The following is a 6,777-nucleotide window of genomic DNA, read 5'->3' as shown; positions in this document are numbered from 1 at the left end:
AATATCTGGGGATGGGGAGACACCTCTTATCAACAAGGGTGCCTGAACAAAGCATATTTGTATACCTAACCCTTAACTGTACCCCATAATATCAAAATAAACAATATTGATTATAAAAAAAAGTATTCAGGAAAAAGGAAACATTGCCTTATGAAGTAGTAGTAGTAGGCTGAGCAATGGTTGTGCAACCCTATCAGCTCCTAATCCCTGAAACCTGTGACTATTGCCTTATAAGGAAAGAGAGTGCTTGCAGATATGATTAAGTTAAGGATCTTTACATAGGGAGATTATCCTGGAATAGCTAGGTGGGCCCCAAATTCAAAAATAGTTTCCTTATAAAAGGGAGGCAGAGGGAGATTTCACACAGGCATGCATGCCTTTGAGAGTGATTTGAAGATAGAGGCAAAGAGTGGAGTGATGTGGTTACAAGCCAAGGAAATGCAAGGCATACTGGCAGCTACCAGAAGATAGAAGAGGCAAGGAATGGATTCTCCTCTTGAGCTTCCAGAGAAAGTGTGGACTTGCCAATATTTTTTATCCAACTTCTGACATCCAGAACTGTGAGAGAATACATTTCTGTTATTTTAAGCCACCAAGTTGTGGTAATTTGTTATAGCAGCTATAGGAAACTAGTACAATAATGACAAGAATGACTGGGAGAGGTGGTGATTTGAGGAAACATTACTTTTCCTTTGTGTCACAAACCTCCATGGAGTTTGCCCTAGTTTCTTCAGGTGGTTAGGTAGAACAAACTTCCATTCTGGTCCTTTTATAGTTTACACACGCCGAGAATTTAAATATCTGATGTCACCCTGGACTCTTGGGTTGAATGATCATTCCGTGCCCAATACTATGGAAACTCATTACTTTTTTCCAGTTGTACGTATATGGCTGCAAACTCCAAATATTGTGACCACAGTTCTCCTTCTAAATGTAGACAGTTGTTTGGGGTCAGCTTCTGAAGGTCATATATGGGTTGAAGATGCAAAGATAAGATATACGAGATCAGGCTGGGTGTGGTGGCTCACACCTGTAATCCCAGCCATTTGAGAGGCTGAGGCAGGAGGATTGCTTGAATCTGGGAGTTCATGACCAGCCTGTTCAACATAGTGAAACCTTGTCTCTACAAAAAATAAAAGTTTTAAAAGTTAAAAAAATTAAATACAGGATCAGGAAAAAGTTAAACATTTGCCTGTACTCCAAATCTGAATTTTCTTACCCCAAACTATATAATAGGCAAGATAATGAAGTTTCAAGGAAGTGCCCCAAGAGAATGTTAGAGAAAGTAGGATATCAGATTCCTGTCTCTGATACCTAGTATCCACAGATGACCCTCAATGAGCCACTCTTCCCAGTGTTCATGCCCTAGTGTTGTCTCCTTCCACACTGACTCTGGGTGGCCCGAGACTGGCAAGAACTAATAACATGGAACAGAAGTGAAGGTGTGCCAGTTCAGGACCTATTCGTTAAGAGAACTGACAGTTTTCTTTCTCTCTCTTTTAGAACACTTGCTTTAGGTAGCTGTGTAAGAAGTCTGGCTCCCCTGATGGAAAGACCATGTGGAAAGGAGAGGTACTGAGACTATATATAGAGAAAGAGGAAAAAAAGGACAGCCATCTTAGATACCCAATTGAGCCTCTGGATGATCCAGCTGATACCTAACTGCAACTGCACGAGAGAGACCCTGAGTGAGACCAGCAGAAGAACTGTCCAGCAGAGCCTAGTGAGAGAAAACAGACTGATATTTTAGACATTACGTTTTGGGGGTAGTTTGTTAGGGGACAATAGATAATAGAAACACTCTTTTTCATTACTGCCCCCCTACCCCACACCATGAGGTAAGGTAACAGAGATCTGATTTCCAAACCTTCCTGAGCCCAGAGGGCCAGCTTTCCTTGTCAGAAACTGGTTTCACTATCCATGGAAAAAGCTTTTCTCCTGAATTATCCACACTTATGTGTGAGCCAAGCTTCAGCATATTTTTTCAGAAGTCAGTATTCCTATTCTCCTCTTGAGTTGTACACACAAGGCTTCAGTACCAGATCTTGGCATTTCTGGTACCAATAAGTAGGTGTGGAAACTCTTTGGATGACTTGTAATCAATCACTCGGATAGGTAACCTCCTCCCTCTACATGTCTGCCTGTCCAGAGGTTGATAATTGCTCGATGGTATTGCCTTTCTAGGGAATTATATCCATCCACTACCACCACATACCCTTAAGAGTCCTGGTTTCACTAAAACATTTGCATATGAATATATGATATCATCCTAAAGTTTGCATAAGATTGCATATTTTTCCACAGGCATCACTCTGCTACAAATTTAGAAGACATAGTGTCTAGCTTTATTTACCTATCTTTGCTTCCTTGACAAGAGCTTTACTTTAATAGGCCCTGTGAAAACATTAATTTATGGTTATAACAATTTCAAAGAACATTTTGGAGATAGCTGATAGGCATATTATCCAATAAGACCACTTACATAAAGCAACCTTCCTTTCATTGTTTTATTTAGAATGCATATCATTATTTTTATAAATATAGACAATTGTCTAGGTTACTGAAAGGGCAAAGTGGTACAGATCATCTAAAATGCTGCAGAAAAGGTCATTTGTATTTCTTTTGGGAATGTATTATGCTTTTTTTTCCCCAGCAGCAGCAGGTGTTCCTAATTATGGTTTTGTTTAGGTTTATATAGTACTACAATTAGCTTGCACACTCTGAGAATGTATATATGTCTAAATCACGTTGTGTAACTGAGCAGGGAGAGCCAACCCAAGACTCTTAAGCTATTTCATGCACAATTTGCCTGCAAAGTTGGATTTTTTTTTTTTGGTAACTGACCTATCAGACTTCACACATTAAATGCATACTAACTCTAAATATGCCATTTCCAGACATTCTCAAAATCTCTCTTTGTGATTTACCTCCAAAATCTGACCTCCTTTTCCTCAGCTGTGGGAGGATCTGGGCTGCTGGATCAGCCTATTCATCTCAATGTCTGTTCCTGAAAGACTTTGGGGCAGGCACAGTTGGGAGGTATGATGAACAGTCTGGGAGGAATGCACTGGGATCAGAATGAGACTGCAAGGGTTCAGCCACCGTATTTATCTTGATGACTCCCAAATTCCTATCCCTAACCAATGTTTCTCAGAAACTCCAGTGGTGTACAAATCTGCCTATTTATCTCCCCCTGAATGTTCCACAGGTCCCTCAGCTGAACTTCTTTTCCTCACTCCCCTCTAATCTCTTTCCCTTAAAGAATCATTCTTGCTTCTTCCTTCTCCATCCTTCCTACATTCTTCAGTTCTTGCTGATTTTCCCCTGTATTTTCTTTTCTTTTTTTTTTTTTTTTTTTGAGTTGGAGTCTCACTCTGTCATCCAGACTGGAGTGCAGTGGCCACTGCTGGCCATCACAACCTCAACCTGCTGGGCTCTGGTGATCCTTCCGCCTCAGCCTTCCAAGTAGCTGGAACTACAGTGCGCACTTCCACGCCCAGCTAGTTTTTGATTTACTGTAGAGATGAGGTCTCACCAAGTTGCCCAGGCGGGTCTCGAAACCGCGGGCTCAGGCAATCCACTCGCCTCAGCCTCTCGAAGCGCTGGGATTATAGGCTGAGCCACCGAGCCCGGCTTCCCCGGTATTTTCAAGAGTGTCTGCCTACCACTCTCCACCCTCCCTTCCATGTTGACCAATCCTCTATCACTTCTCATCTGCTCCACACAAACATTTTCAGAACTAACTTTCTTGCATTGACTCTTGCTTTCTGCTCCCATCCATCCAAAGGCACAGAAGGGTTGTTTGGTACATGTATCTCATCGAGTCACCTCTATCCTTAAAACGCCTAATGTCTTGCATTGCCCTTAGGGTAAAGTTCAAAACTCTTGCCTGGTCTACAAAAAACCCTGTACAAATGTGACCCTTGCCAACTGTTCATCTGTCTCTCCCCTTGAGTCTCCTCACTTCAGTCGCGCTCTACTTTTTTCAATCTCAGGACATGCCAGGCTCTCTAGTTTCTGGGCTTTTGAGAGGGCTCTTCCCTCTGTTTGTAGCACCCTTTCATGTTCTTCTTCATCTGGCTGATTCCTTGTGGGGTATTGTCCAGACAGAGACTATTTCCCCCTATACCTGGTTTCTTTTTGCTCCCTCCCTCAGGGAGAGGCCTCCACCCAAGGTTGATCTCTAAAGGATTTGCATATTCCCAGTAATGAGTCATGGGATGCAGAGCACCAAAGAAAGTTGAAAACAATGTAGTCGTCAGGGTTAATCAATGTAACGTGTAAGCAGTGTATAAAAATTATTAACTTGATTGATTGCTTTGATTATAAAACCGCTTGCTATACAGCCTCGAGGTGCAGATTCTTTACTGTCCAGCTGTCATAGGTGTCTCCCACAAGTTTTTTATTTTTATTTTTAATTTTAAAGATGTGGGGTACAATTCAGGGTTAGGTATACAAATGTTTATTATGGAGGTACCCTTGTTGATGAGGTGTGCCCCTCCCTCCCCTGGCAGTTTCCCTCAACTGCCAATCCCTTTCTTATAGTATTATGATAGCCCGTAAGTTTTAATAAACCAGTGTCTCTCCCTACTGGACTTCTGGGTGACTTCTTTGGAATAGGTAAACATTACATGCAAGCCCTCTGAGATTTGGGGTTGCCATGTTACACTCCTCCTCATTCTTCAGATCTAGATCAAAGTGTCACCATCTCAGGACAATTTTCTCTAACCCCCCAGACTTTCAGGTCTCCCTGTTTTGTGTCCTCCTAGCACTCTGGACTTCTGCTTGGTAGCACTCTGCAGACTATGAGTGCCACAAGAGGACAGGACATGCATGTATTTGTTCCCTACTCAAGTTGTTAGCACCAAGATGAGAACAGAATAGAAACTCAATAAATATTTTCTAAGTGACTGACTGAATAACATCCTCCTATTTGGTCTCCCTTCTTCCAGAGTCTTTCCCTCTCAAGCTATCCTTTCTACTCTCCACAGCCTAGAACCTAAGGCACAGCTCCAGTCAAAGTCAGTTTGGAGATAAAAAAATCAATTCTTGCCCTCACCTGCAGAATGAAGTTCAAATGTTATCATATGAAACGACATTAAGGCCTTCCGTGATCTGGTACCAAATTACCTGACTAACTTTATTAGGTCTGTTTTACTTTCTGCTTAGAAGAAACTCCACATTCTAGTCAAATGGAATTGCATGCTATTTGCTGCCTGTGCTTCACATTTTCTAGCCTTTGTGCCTTTGCTCCTGACCCATCCTCCTGGTAAGCCCTCACTGTGTTTCTGCCTAAGTCCTCCCTCACGATTTCTCTTTCATGATCCACCATAAAAGTCTTGTCCTCTCTGAAGCTTTTGCAGTTTCCTCTCACAGCTGAAATGACCTCACCTCTCTCTGAACATCTCAAAAGCCTGGAGCCCTTCCTACCTCCCTGTTGCATTAATCCCGTTGTGTGCCCACAAGCCTCATTCTCTTCTAAACAGCAAACTATAGGAAAGAAGGGCCTGGTCATTTCTGTGTGTCAGACAGGACTCAGCCAACACTAAAGGTTTGAGACCTATTTGAAGGCCTACTACATGTTTTATAACCTTGTACACAAAATGTGGTCCAAGTATCAGCTGCTTAGGAATCACCTGGGTGCTTGTTAGTAATTCACAATCTCAAGCCCACCAGACTTAACAAATCAGAATCTGCATTTTTAAATTTTATTTTATTTTTCATTTTAAAGATGTGGTATACAATTCAGGGTTAAATATACAAATGTTCGTTATGCTGGTACCCTTGTTGATGAGGTGATGCCCCTCCCTCCCCTGGCAGTTTGCCTCAACTGCCAATCCCACCCCTGGCAGTTTCCCACTACTGACAATCCCTTTCTTATAGTATTATGATAACTGTTCAAGGTCTGCTTATGAGTGAGAACATATGGTACTCTGTTCTTTGTTTCTGTGGTAGATCACTGGGTATGATAGACTCTAAATCCATCCAAGTTGCTGTGAAACCCATGTGTTTGTCCTTGTTTATGGCTGCATAATATTCCGTCGTGTTTATGTACCACATTTTTTTTATCCAGTCTAGCTTTGATGGGCAGCATGGTTGGTTTCTTGTTTTTGCTATTGTGAATAGAGCTGCAACAAACGTACATGTGCAGGTATCTTTTTTGTAGAATGATTTGAGTTCCTCTCGATATATTCCCAATAAAGGGATTGCTGGGTCATTTGGAAGGTCAATTTCTAGTTCCTTCAGAAATTGCCACCACACTGTCTTCCAAAGAGGTTGAACTAGCTTGCATTTCTACCAGCAGTGTAGAAGTGTTCCTTTTTCTCCATATCCTGGCCAGCATCTGTTGTTTGTTTTATTAATGATGGCCATTCTTACTGGGATTAGGTGGTATCTCAGTATGGTTTTCATTTGCATTTCCCTGATGATGAGTGAGGCTGAGCACTTTTTCATGTGTCTGTTGGCTGCCCATATATCTTCTTTTGAGAGGTGTCTATTCATGTCTTTTGCCCACTTTTGAATGGGGCTGTTTTTTTCCTTTCAGTGCGTTTGAGTTCCTTGTAGATCCTAGATGTTAGGTCTTTGTCAGATATACAGTTGACAAATGTTTTTTTCCCATTCTGTGGGCTGTCTCACTGCTCTCATGATGGTTTCTTTTGTTTTGCAGAAGCTCGTCAGTTTGATGCGGTCCCACTTGTCTATCTATTTCTTATGGCCTGGGCACTTCAGGTTTTGATCAGGAATTGGTTGCCAGTTCCAATTTCCATAAGGGTGTCT

This window comes from Carlito syrichta, unplaced genomic scaffold (assembly GCF_000164805.1).
Source record: "Carlito syrichta isolate Samal-C Ts95f unplaced genomic scaffold, Tarsius_syrichta-2.0.1 Scaffold309624, whole genome shotgun sequence".
Classification (NCBI taxonomy): Eukaryota; Metazoa; Chordata; class Mammalia; order Primates; family Tarsiidae; genus Carlito; species Carlito syrichta.
The sequence above is the reverse complement of the archived record's forward strand: the minus strand, read 5'-3'. Positions refer to the sequence as shown.